This window comes from Triticum aestivum, chromosome 2A (assembly GCF_018294505.1).
Source record: "Triticum aestivum cultivar Chinese Spring chromosome 2A, IWGSC CS RefSeq v2.1, whole genome shotgun sequence".
NCBI classification, from domain to species: Eukaryota; Viridiplantae; Streptophyta; class Magnoliopsida; order Poales; family Poaceae; genus Triticum; species Triticum aestivum.
Genome location: NC_057797.1, coordinates 490,699,514 through 490,713,545, shown reverse-complemented (window position 1 = coordinate 490,713,545; position 14,032 = coordinate 490,699,514). Strand labels below are relative to the sequence as shown.

Sequence of the window (14,032 nt, the reverse complement as noted above, 5' to 3'; positions counted from 1 at the left end):
CAGCGCCCAAAAGCACCAGAAGTGTTCATGCAAAAAACAAGAAGACAAAAGTTGAACATGAAGGCTCCACAAGGATGACACGAAGTTTGACCAAGAAGACTAATAGCATCAAGACGATGTAATTGTCAACTCAAAGATCAAGTACACCAAACAAGACCCAAGAGAGGAAGGACCTTTTCCAGAATTTTTTTGGGATAGTACTTTATCCTATATTTATTATTTTAATGTATCTGAGGACTGAAATATTTAGTGTGTTTTTATATATGATCAATATGTATGAACAATATGACATTTTGTTTTCAAACAATTCAAGTATTGTATACTATTCAGAAGAGAGAATGACCAGTACATTCATTTGATCTTAATCAATTTAGCATGGCATTTGTGTGGTTGGTCAAAGCTCTAATGTGCCTGCAACATTTGCTAGAACTACAATGTACTAGCATGGCCTAGAATATATGAGAATAAAAATGCTCAACTGTATTTGAAAAGATTGAGGCCTCTTTTGGTTCATAGGATACGATTATTGTAGAATAGGAATTTTGTAGGAAATGAGATGACATGTATCTCAAATCCTATGAGTAGGAATAGGAAACGAGATGTCATTTGGTTGACACCAAAGAAAATTTTCCATCGAGTCTAGGCTCATTTTTATTTTCCTATAAAATGTGGAGGATAGGAACCAATCCTATGTAGGAATAAGAATCCATTCTTATGAACCAAAGGGCTCTAAAGGAAAAAATCCTATAAGAAATCCTATCCTCTAGAATTCCTATGAAATTCCTCCAAACCCTGGAATACTATGAAAAAAGTAATCAAAATCATCAACTGCGAATTGTTCCATATGAAGCCACAATGAAATTTAAAATGACAGAAAGATGGATTGAGCTTTTATCCGGGGCGTATATTATTACATCACGAACAAGCATATGGATGGGGACTCACAGACTTGGCCTCTTTTGGTTCATAGGATAGGATTATCATAGGAATAGGAATCTTGTAGGAAATGAGATGACATGTATCTCAAATCTTATGAGTAGGAATAGGAAACAAGATGTCATTTGGTTGACATCAAAGGAATTTTTCCATTGAGTCTAGGCTCTTTTTTATTTTCCTATGAAATGTGGAGGATAGGAACCAATCCTATGGAGGAATAGGAATCCATTCCTATGAACCAAAGGGCTCTAAAGGAAAAAATCCTATAAGAATCCTATCCTCTAGAATTCCTATGAAATTCCTCTAAACCAAAGGAGGCCGCTTATTTTTTTTCTCACTAACCCTCAAAAGATCCGACCAAAATTATTTTGCAGACAAAATGTATTTGGGCCAGACGCATACCTAGCTGAACTAGGTACTGACTAGGCAAGATAGTTGAAGGCCAAACCTGCGCTGCTACTTGCGGCACTGATGCACACAGGTTCCGCTCCTTAGTGCCTGCTGCGCGGCGCTGCTCCACGCAGGTTGATAGCTACTTGGTTCACCTCGCGAAAGGCGAAAGCTCGCTTGTGCCAGTGTTTCCGTGCGGCCACCGGCCGCGCCATCGCGTGCCCTCCTTGGCGCAAGAGCGGATCCAGTGAGAATCTTAGCCCGGTAGGTCAACGGAAGCTAATCGTAAGCGATTTGCTCATCCAAAGAATATCTTTTTAAAAGGAACTGTGCGGAAGAGGAATAGTCCATTGATACGAAGTGTGAGAAGATAATAAGCAGCGTAGCGGGAATTTTATTTTATTTTATTTGGACAGCACTGCAGCAGGAGAGTTGAAGTGCGAATAAAATACAGTACATTTTTAGGGGAGCTAGACAGCTTTCTGACAGCCAAGCACCAGCCCAAATTAGCTCATTAATCAGAAGTTGCTGGTGTAGGACTAACTATTAGTCGTTGCTCAAAAAAATCTACTATTTATTCAAGCTAAATTTCCTTTAAAGACAATCTGTATTGTACTGTCCGATTTTGACTCACTACATTTTGACTCACTACATGATTCCTAATCCTACATGTCTTGGAAAACATCTAACCATATCATTATATAAAGTGCATCATATCACGTCCTACTAGCACAACAAGCCTCATCGCCGACTGATCCGTCTTCTCAAATTCGAAGCAACTCGACGACTAAGCAGGCAAAGGTTCCAGGGTATTATATATTTTCTCTCTTTAATCCGTGCATTATTTTAGCTTCCTTATCAGCCAACATATTCTCACAAAAACTTTCTCCTCAGGTGATCTACATTAGTCAAATTGCTAGATCATAGTCTCAGAAAACAAACAAGAGGTATGGTCACATACACTCATCCCTCTGCTTATATCACATAAACATCATTCAACCATAATTTTACAAGACATACATTCATAAATGACCCATGATGTACTTTCTCAATAGCTACTTTTTCATGATGTCGGGAAGATCAAACACACGAGACGGCTGACAAATTGAAGGTATGGCAACAACTCCAGCAACTTGCATCCAATATACGCCGACGACACCCAAACGATCACAGGCACAAAGAAACGTCCAATGAACTGAAGACACAACATCAGCACCATCGGCCTCAGGTAATATCCCGATGCAATTCTTCATGTGTGTGCCTGCATTTTGATCTCAGCTCAACATTGCGTCAAAACTCTTCTCATACTGAACTATAAAGCTCTTTTTTCATGCATCCTAACACTACCATGATAATAATGTGAAAGCTACAAAAAGAGCAACATGGTTGAACAATTATTGATTTTTAGTTCCCTACCAGATAAACAACATTAATCTCCAGATGTACTGTATGTGACAACGTCCATTAGTAGTCATCACCAAATGCACTTGCATGCCTGCAAAAGCAAAACACTATTAAGTACTCTCTCTATAGAGATATAAGAGTGTTTAGATCACTACTTTAGTAATCTAAACGCTCTTATATTTCTTTACGGAGGGATTACAAAATAAATCATATTACATGATACTATGTTAAGGAAACTATACGCACTAACAAAATCACATTTGCAGATATGAGAGTCCAACATACGTTAGACCCAGCAGCTCACCAGACAAAAAGAAAGAAAGAACAACCTCTAAACTCAAGGAGTACAAAACGGACAAGGACTGCAGAGGGAAGAAGAAATGCGTACACATGTCACACCCTAGCTAGTTCATGCATTAGAGTGTTGCATCATGTTTATTCTTTCATCAGAAACCTGAAATGGGGATGACAGAACCCCAGTCCCCTCTGAAACCAATTAGGGTTTACTAAAAACTTTTTCAATGAACCTGAAATGCCCTTCTAAAATGCCCATCATTTTTGTCTTGGTTCAGAACCTCTGCCAAAAGTGATGCACATTTTCCTAGGCCATCTTAGGGTTTTTGAATTAAATCATAAATATTTGAATTTGGGCATTTAAAATTATATAAAATATTTAAATGCTCAAATATCTCCAAACTAAAATGTTTCATGTTGGAAATAATCCAACTATGGACCAGGAGTAGTTTGGTGATTTTAGGAGTTGCCTAAGTATTTTATTTAATTCAACAAAGTTGTAGAAGTATTAAAAAATACAAAAAACAGAAAAAATGGAAAAACTTACCCGACGCCAGCTCCCGGCCCACCTACCGGCCCAGCCCAGCGCCGCTCCAGCGAGCTGCTTGCCGGCCAGGCAGGCAGGCAGGTGCCCGACGGCGACCGCAGCGCGCGCCACGCACCTGCTCGCCGCCTCGCCGCTCCCCTCGCCCGGTGACGTCGTGGATCAGCCTCCCTCTCTCCCCCGAACCCCCCAGACACCCCCTCTCCTCTCCAGCTCCTCCCCCTCGCGCTCCCCCGCCATGACCGACGCCACCACCGCCGTGCCTACATCGTAGCCGTGCTCCCCGCCGCCCGTGCGTCCTCTCATCGTGTCCAGGAGCTCCGCCGCTGTCCACTTCATCGAGCAAGCCGAGCCCCGAGCGCTCGCAACGCCCGAGTCCACCGCAACGACCTCGCCCAAACCGCCGTCGCCGGAGATCCCCTTCGATGCCGTCGTCGCTCCGGTCCATCCCCGGCCGCAGCAAGGGCTTCGTCGCACTCACTGTGAGCTTAGCCATCTTCCCCCCTCCTTTTCTTGCTCCCGAGCTGTGTAGCGACCTCCCGGAGCTCAACCGCACCCACCACCGTGGAGCTCGTCGCCGACGTGCTCCCGGTCACCCTCCGACCACTCCACGGTGTCCATCATGCTCACCGCGTCACGTAGCACCTAGCTAGCTACTCCCCGCGCCTCACCGACCCCTCTAGCGTCAAGTTCGTCTTTGGCCGAACCCCGGTGGCTGCCAAAGTCGTCGCCGGCGCCAACTCCGGCCACCCCGACCCCAACGGACTCCACCAAGAGTTGCGGCTCGTCCTCAGCTCCACTCCGGTGGTCTCCGCGACCCATTTGGTGGCCGAAACAGCCAAAACCACTTCCGCCGCCGCGTCGGGCTCGCCGGCGGCTAAACGCCGATGCAGCCGACCCGGGTTTGACCACGGGTGGGCCCTGGTTGACTCCCCTGAGTCTATGACAGGTGGGGCCCAGCCCTGTTAATTAAACAGGTTTAGTTTTAATTAAACTTTAATTAATCTAATCACACTGACACGCGGGACCCACTGTCAGGTTTGACCCGGACGTGTCCCGTTGACCTGCTAACGTCACACTGACGTCAGGCTGACGCAATAATTGATTTTCTGGAATTAATCTAATATAGGAAATTCTAGAATATAGTTTAAACTTTAAAAATTCATAACTTTTATTCTGTAACTCCAAATCAGACAAATTATATATGAAAAATGATCAGAAAAAATCCAATCTATCCATCTGTACTATTTTCATGCATGATTAAACAAGTTAACCTGATGTTTAATGCAGAACAAGGAAAAACACTTTAAAGGGCCATGTTTGAGTTTGAAATTTGAATCTTTGATTCAAATTGGTTCAAACCCTTCTGGTCTTAGTTGCATTAGCCCAACACACTCATATTGCTATGTTTCATGCATGCATCATATTGTTGCACATTGTTTGGTGATGGTTGTGTATCGGTGTTCTTTGCGGCAGGTTCTGCCTCCGAGGAGTACCGTGATTACCCTAACGAAGAACCGTATCAGTGCATCGAACCATCAGGCAAGCAACCAACCATTTGATCATATCGATACAATCCCATGTTCTCCCTCCTGCTCTCTTTTACTGCATTAAGACAACGCGTTTCAAACTGTTGTGTGCTACGGTAGTTGAACCCATTTCCTCTGCATGACCTGTCATTGCCACAGTAACTAGATGAAACCCACTAGCATGTGTAGGAGTTGAGTGAGCCATATGTATGTGTTGTTCCTACCTTGCTATGCCTGCTATGCTTAGAGTCATGTCAGGTCTGGTTCATCTGGGTGATGGGCTAGAGTGAAATGATTATGTCGGTAATGAGAGTGGTGTGGTGAACACGATTTGGTAAAGGTATCGATGAGAGGCCATGTAGGAGTACATGGTGGGTTGTTTCATTGAAGCCGACCTTAAGCACTGAGATCTGTATGTGTGATTTAAGATACAGCTACTACCATGCATTGGGCCCTGAAATATGACCCCGCTCGACTTCTTATTCACCCTAGATCTCTGTCCAGGAGTTGCAAGTAGTTTCTGGTGTTTGTAGCCTACTGGAGGCCGTGGACAGCGCTGACCGTAGGGGTGGGCTGTGATGCGGTAGGTACGTGGCCGGGTGTACCAAATACCTGTTAGGTATCTCGGGAACCCTGTTCACATCGTTCGGGGCCGTATGGGAAACCTCGGCCGGACTCCCTGCCGATGGAACCTGGATAGGCGATAAACCTGGACTAGAGGCTTAGGTGTTTAGGTAGGTCGTGGTCTACACCCACGTCGGCTTTCGCTTGAAGTCTGCCGAGCACATGTTGTGTGCAGACGCTAAGTGGTGGAAACATGTATGAAGAAGTACACCCCTGCAGGGTTATCATGATCTATTCGAATAGCCGCGTCCGCGGTAAAGGACTACTTGGTTGCCTATACAGTTCATAGACAAGTAAACGGAAACTACTAAAAGCCTCAAGATAAGTGTGAGTGCCGAGGATGGCTCTTCCGTAGGAAGATGGAGGTGGATCCTCGGTAGTGTATTGAATTGGTGAGTAGTGGACTCGTGTACGCAAAACCATTTCAAGTTGGAGTCTCGTAGGTTAGCCTAGCCAAGAGTCAAAGCTGGCTTGCTGCAACAACTCCACCAACCCTTCTTGATAATATGCATGTATGTAGGATCTGATGTAAGTCTTGCTGAGTACCTTTGTACTCATGTTGCTATAATTTACATTTTTTACAGAAGACGCTGCAACCCCTTCTGATGGGTTCTACATAGACGTTGACATCAATGAGTAGGCTAAGGCCCAGGTGGTGATCCTGAGCTTGTGAAGGACCACGTAGTATAGCTAGGCTTTCCAAGCCTCTTTTATTTTACTAGTTGTCTGTACTCAGACAAGTTACTTCCGCTGCTGGTTTGTATGACTGTATGACTTGAATGCTGGGTCGTGTGACCCGTACCTGTGTGTATGATTATGTATGGTTCCCTGAGCCTTAAATAAAGTACTTGTGTCGTAGAGTCATGTTGTGATGCCATGTTGTATTTGCACATATCGAGCATACTATGTGTATGTTATTGAAATGCTTGGTATGTGTGGGATCTGACTATCTAGTTGTTTATCTTTAGTAGCCTCTCTTACCAGGAAATGTCTCCTAGTGTTACCACTGAGCCATGGCAGCTTGCTACTGCTCTGGAACACTTAGGCTGGCCGGCATGTGTCCTTCGTTCCGGTGTCTGTCCCTTCGGGGAAATGTCACGCATTGAGTACCGGAGTCCTGTTAGCCCGCTACAGCCCGGTTTACCGGAGTCCTGCTAGCCCAGTGCTACAGCCCGGACCCTCTTGCTGATGACCAACACGTTCGAAGCTGGGTCATGGATGCATGTCCCTGTAAGTCTGTGCCACTTTGGGTTTACAACTAGTCATGTCAGCCCGGGCTCCTTAACATATGGATGCTAGCAACACTATCATATACGTGAGCCAAAAGGCGCAAACGGTCCCGGGCAAAGGTAAGGCGACACCCGTGGGGATACCGTGCGTGAGGCCGCAAAGTGATATGAGGTGTTATAGGCTAGATCGATGTGTCATCGAGTCGGGGTCTGGACAAGAGGCTCCTAAATGATTGAGAAAGGCTAATGCTGAAGAAGATAGGGAATTGAAGCGCGCCAAAAGCGAAACCAACAAAAACAACACTAGAGTCAATGTTGGAGACAACAACAGAACCAGAACCTCGACAAGTTCTAATAGCAAGCCATGGAACTTCGGAAGGCCAACATACAAATGCCAATATTGCAAAGCATTGCTATGGTGTGAAGAAAGATTAAATTCAAACAAAGGAACTACGGCACCCTCTTTTGGAATATGCTGCAAACAAGGGAAAATCGATCTGCCGCCACTAAGAGAACCTCCACCATACCTTAGAAACCTCTTAAGAAGTGAAGGGCAGGATTCGGTAAACTTCAAAGAAAATATAAGGTCATACAACTCAATGTTTTCATTCACATCGATGGGAGGAGCTGTGGACAAGGAAATAAACACTCGCAAAGGACCTTATGTTTTTCGTTTGCATGGACAAAACTACCACCATATCGGAACTCTTTTGCCTCAAGGTACAGACAAACCTCGGTTTGCACAGCTATACATCTGTAATACCAAAAATGAGGTGGAAAACAGGATAAGTGCGTCAAGATGCAATGATAAAAAATCAACAGTGGACCCCAACATCGTCAAAGAACTGAAAATAATGCTCGACGACAACAACATCCTCGCAAAAACCTTCAGAATGGCAAGAGATAGATTCCAAGAAGGAGACTACCATGATTACACACTTCGGATACTAGGCAAAAGGAATGGAACACACAACCTTCCATCCGCATCTGAAGTTGCAGCATTGGTAGTAAGAGATCCAACCAGAGAGAGTGAAGGACGTGACATTGTTGTTGAGTACAAAAATATGGAGCTGCAAAGGATATCAGAGATCCACCCGAAATTCATGTCCATGCAATATCCGTTGTTGTTCCCATATGGAGAAGATGGTTTTAAACTTGAGATACCCTACAAGAAAACAAAAGGAGGTACAAACAGCAGGAAATACGTAACGTTGTTGGACTACTATGCATTCTACCTATAGCAACGTCCTGATCAAGGAATGTTACTACTCAAGTCCGGGCATTTGTCACTGCAATTTTGGGTGGATGTATACACATGTATCGAGCAAAATAGACTAAACTGGATCCGACACAATCAAGGAAAGCTACGAACTGAACTTTACAGTGGATTGCAGGATGCGATTGAGCGAGGGGACACAAGAACAGAGCAAGTTGGAAAGAGGATAATTGTGCCTTCATCTTTTACAGGTGGTAGAAGAAACAAGGCACAATATTTGCAAGATGCCTTTGCAATATGCCGTTGGGCTGGATACCCAGACCTATTTATAACATTCACATGCAATGCAAAGTGGCCTGAGATCCAATACATGCTAGATGAAGCGGGAGGTGGCCAAAAGCCAGCCGATCGGCCAGACATTGTGGACAGAGTATTTATGATCAAACTAAAGGAGCTAATGAGAGACATAAAAGAAAAGAAATACTTTGGAGAAATAGTTGCAAGTAAGTCCCATTGACTATCAATCTTTACTCTTTCTTGCATCATCTTATAGTCCGTCAGACTGTTGCTCTTTAGAAACATGCATCATCTTATACTCCGTCAGATTCTAGCTCTTTAGTAACATGCATTCCAATTTAAGCTAAATCTGACAAACTATTAATCAATTGCAGTCATCTACACAATAGAATTCCAGAAGAGAGGACTCCCGCATGCGCACATACTAATATTTTTGAAGGACAAAGACAAGTACCCGGAACCATCGCAAATCGACAAAATAATAAGCGCTGAAATCCCAAACAAGGATGAGGATCCAGAGGCATTTGAAGCTGTTGAGAACTTCATGATGCATGGCCCGTGCGGAGAGGCTAAGAAAAACTCACCATGCATGGTGGACCATAGATGCACCAAGCATTTCCCAAAAAGATACAATGTTAGCACTACCATTGACGAGGACGGATTTCCAGTATATAAAAGGAGGGATGATGGAAGGCAGATCAAAAAGGGAGGGGTGATGCTCGACAACAGATTTGTCGTGCCATACAACCGGAACCTTCTGGTCAAGTATCAAGCTCACATAAATGTTGAGTGGTGCAATAGGTCCAGATCAATCAAGTACCTATTTAAGTATATCCATAAAGATGACGACCATGTTACAACCTTGCTCAAGGAAAGTGGCACGGCAAACGAAACTGACGAGATCAAGAAATACCTAGAGATGAGATACACATCAACATCAGAAGCATGCTGGAGGATATTTCAGTTTGATCTTCAGTATCGCGATCCAGCAGTTGAGAGGCTACCTTTCCATCTTGAAAATGAGCAACAAGTCGTTTTTCCAGACTCCACTAGTCTTGAAAAGATAGTAACAAGGGACGGATATAAAATCACCAAGTTCACTCAGTGGATGGAGGCAAATAAAATATATGATCTAGGAAAAGGATTGACTTACGCAGAATTCCCTACAAAGTTTGTATGGAAAAGCGAAACAAAATGTTGGCAGAAGCGAAAAAAAGGACTACGCAATTGGAAGAATCTACTATGCACATCCCGCAAGTGGCGAGAGATTTCATATGAGGATGCTTCTAAACACCAAGAAAGGATGCACATCATTTGAGGACATTAGGACCGTTGATGGAGTCATTCACCCAACATACAAATCAGCATGCCAAGCCCTCGGATTTCTCGATGATGACACCGAGTGGATTGACTGTATCAATGAAGCATCAAGTTGGGCTTCCGGAACACAACTGCGTCAGTTATTCACCGCCATATTGTCCCATTGCGAAGTCACAAACCCAAAGGTATTGTGGGATTCAACATGGGAGGCGTTGTGTGAAGATATGCAATACAAAAGAAGGACTATTCTAAACTTTCCAACACTTTGGCTTACAAACACACAGAAGAAAGCGTATGGTCTGATTGAGATAAAAAAACTGATGAGGCAAGTAGGAAAGTCACTAAAGGACTATCCAGACATAGAACTACCAAATGCCGTAGAGCTAGAAGAACTTGGGAACAGACTAATAAACGAAGAGGTCAACTACGACATGGACAAACTCAAGGATGAGCACAAAATCATACTAAACAATCTTAACCAAGACCAGAAAAAGGCCTATGATGCAATAATGGAGTCGGTCGACAAAGGCCTAGGAAAGCAGATATTTGTCGAAGGCTACGGTGGCACAGGAAAAACCTATCTATGGAAAGCAATAACGACAAAGCTAAGATCAGAGGGGAAGGTAGTGCTTGCGGTAGCATCATGTGGCATTGCAGCGTTGCTTCTCCAAGGTGGAAGAACAGCACACTCAAGGTTCCGTATTCCACTTAATATCACTGAAGAATCAACGTGTGAAATAAAACAAGGCTCGCATTTGGCTGAACTGCTAAAGAAGACCTCACTTAAATTGTGGGACGAGGCTCCTATGGCAAACAAACACTGCTTCGAGGCACTAGACAAAAGCCTGAGAGATATTCTAAGGTTCACTAATGAAAACAGCGATGAAAAGCCATTTGGTGGAATGACAGTTATACTAGGAGGCGACTTCAGACAAATCCTGCCAGTTATAACCAAAGGAAGGAGAGAGCAGATAGTAAATGCTTCAATCAAAAGGTCATATCTGTGGAAACACTTTGAAATATTTGAGTTAACACAAAACATGCGGCTGAAGTGTTTGTCAGATGATCCAATACAAAAGCAAAAGGTCGCTGAATTTGCAGAGTGGATACTAGAGATTGGCGATGGCAAAACAACATCAGATGAAGGGGAGGATTGGATAAAAATACCAAAAGACCTACTGCTAGAGAAAGGAGAAAATCGTAAAGAACAAATCGTCAAAAGCATGTACCCAAATTTGCTGCAAAAATACCGTGAGCGGGATTACCTAGAAGAAAGAGAAATACTATGTCCAAGAAATGATACAGTCAAGGAGATAAATGACCACATGATGAGCCAAATACAAGGTGAAGAGGTGACATACCTAAGCCTGGACACAGTGTGCAAGGCAATGACAAATACCAACATCATGATGAACATGCAGCCTACTGAGCTCCTCAACACCTTAACGTCCCCAGGAATACCAGACCATAAGTTAAAACTGAAGGTAGGTTTACCGGTCATGCTCCTACGCAACATCAACCAAGCAGTAGGCTTATGCAACGGTACAAGAATGACAATTACACAACTTGGAAACAAATACATCGAGACACAAATAATCACAGGAACACATGTCGGCGATAAGGTATACATACCTCGAATCATCATGTCACCAAGCGACTCAAAATGGCCATTCGTGCTGAAAAGAAGGCAATATCCATTATCAGTGTGCTTCGCAATGACAATAAACAAGAGCCAAGGTCAGTCCTTAAACAAGGTAGGCATATATTTGCCTAAGCAAGTGTTCTGCCATGGACAACTATATGTGGCACTATCAAGAGTGACAAACAAGGAAGGATTGAAGGTGCTGATCGATGACGAAGAGTGTCCAACCGAAGATGTCGCAAAGAATATTGTTTACAAAGAGATTTTTTAATTGATAGTGAAGTTCCTCAAGTCATTAGACAATTCATGTATAATTACATAGAGTCACAGACAACCTTACCATACATTTTGAACAACACATTTACTTGGTTGGCATGTTAAATTTTTAAATAATTATTAATCCATAGATATATATGTTTGATCTTTCTGTAAAATATTAAATTTAAAATTAGTTATTTATCCTTGAATATTTTTAACACAAAAAATATCGCAGCAGATGAAACAATGAAATCACTAATGGATTCCACCTACAATAAGCTTTTCGCAATCTCCCACATTATAGCCACGACCCACAACTAAAATATATTCACGGTTAATCTCAAAATCCAAATCTTTTAAAAACGTTCTATAGAAAGTTCACAAATTAATTCCCCTAAATAGCCATTACTAATCTCTCACAATCTAACACTCACATCTCTCTCACAAATAGTTTCCGATTCCCCAAATCTCGTCAATTTGTCTCTCTAAAAACATAGGCATTAGCCTCCTCGAGTGAATAAATGTATGCGTACATATGGATCTTTAATCTTTCAATAAAATATATAAATTTCTGTTCATCAGTTCTGTATGCGTGAACAAACTCTATCATGTTTGTACACATAAGTTCTTTCTACATTAATATTTATATAAACTTAGAAGTAATTTCTGAGAGCAAAAAATACAGATCGTACCTTTTTCATTTGGCAATGGATATCAACTCTACTAAATATAACATCATCTCTCTCATACCACATACTTCCAGAAGATCACGATACCAACTCTAATCCCTCTAATGAATAGTCCCCAATTCTCAATCTATTTTGTAGCAGATCCAAGAAAAAGTTCCTGCAGCAAGGAGATTTAAATATCTTCTTTACTAAATCTTGAGCGTGGTTGTGGCATGGAGAGTTTACCCAACAATTTCTAATCTGGGATGACATTTACCTCATGTGAGATGCACAAAAATTAGGGATTTTACCTGTGAAGGGCTGAAGGCTCCCTCAAATCCATTCGGAAAAAGAGATCGGTAGAGACGCTGCGGCATACATCTTCCATCCGCTGAAGCTATGGTTGGCGGTGGTACGCAGCCGAGCCAGCGACGAGCGCATGCGATGGTGCTGCCACTGAAAAGCAGGGGAGAAGAGCTGTGCTAGAGCCTTCTTGACGATATTTTGGTCCAGTCTTTTTCTAGGCGATATTTTGGTCTAGTCAAGAATAAAATACGAATGGAATCAACTTCACATATAGCCGTACAGTTCCATATAAAAGAATACTTTGAAGTGTTATGACCGGTTTACAATACAACCGGAGGAGGCCCGCTGGGCAGTAGATTAAGGGCTTGGACCACAAGTTATCTTAGGCTAGTCGTTTTCAGGTTATAAATATTAGATTGTAAGATACCTTTTGGAATTAAGCAATAAAGATAGTTATATCCTATTGCCCGGCTCCAGAGGAGCCAGAAACCCTAGCCGCACCTTGCCCTAGCCGCGCCGCCTTTTTCTTCCTCGCGACGGTGCCCACGCGCCGGAGCCGCCGCCCTCGCCCCCAACCCTCACTGTTCTGCCCGTATAACCTACAGAGTAGAGCCGGTAGGAACCCTAGCCCTACCAATTTGGTATCAGGTAACCGGGTTTCGACCTTGTCTCCGCCAATTCCACCGCCACCACCACCGCTGCCCGCCAACTCCTCCACCACCGCCGCCTCTGCGCCGGGCGTCACGGCCTCGCTCTCGGCGGGCACCACGGCGTCGCTCTCAGCGCCGGCCCTAACGGCACCTGGCACCACGCCGGGCCAAGGGCAGCCACCGGCCCCCGTCCAACAGTCATCGCCGCCATCACCTCCCCCGCAGCCGCAACAGTTCACGCCGGAGGCCATGGCGGGCGTCCTTAACGACCTCGTCACCGCGGTTCAAGGGATCTGCCTCTACCTGGCAGGTCCGTACGGGCCGCCCCCACCACTCCATCCAGCCATGGCCGCGGGTTAGCAGGCGCTTCCGTGGTACTCGGCACCGGGGGCCATCACCGGAGGCTATCCGGCGCTTCCCGTCCCAGCGGCCGCACCGCCGCCTTGGCCGCAGTGGCCGCCGCAGATCGCGCCAGCAGCCCCGCCACTCGTCGCCACCACGGGGCCGCAGTGGCCCACCTAGACCGCGCCGGCCGCGCCGTCCTCCGTCGCGCCCTACCTTCCAGCGGCCTCGGAGCAGGGTCCTCCACCGGCCCCGCCCAGCCCTAACCTGGGCAGGTCTTCGTCGAGCGGGCTCCCAATACAGGAGGTCCGCTTTCCACCGTCCCCATCGCCACTCCCCGGCTGGCTCAAAGGGCAGGCATCGGCCTACCCGGAGGCCCGTCC

General features: G+C 44.6%; 1 long non-coding RNA gene across 1 annotated transcript; it reads right to left on the bottom strand.

The window, feature by feature from the left end:
* Positions 1-2,196: 2,196 nt before the first annotated feature.
* LOC123189083 (uncharacterized) lies at positions 2,197-12,903 on the bottom strand. The gene is made up of 6 exons (XR_006495566.1): positions 12,663-12,903; positions 12,376-12,529; positions 11,416-11,459; positions 11,145-11,288; positions 2,743-2,821; positions 2,197-2,587 (listed from the first exon to the last, which is right to left on the bottom strand). It is a non-coding gene; the product is annotated as an uncharacterized lncRNA (long non-coding RNA).
* Positions 12,904-14,032: the final 1,129 nt, after the last annotated feature.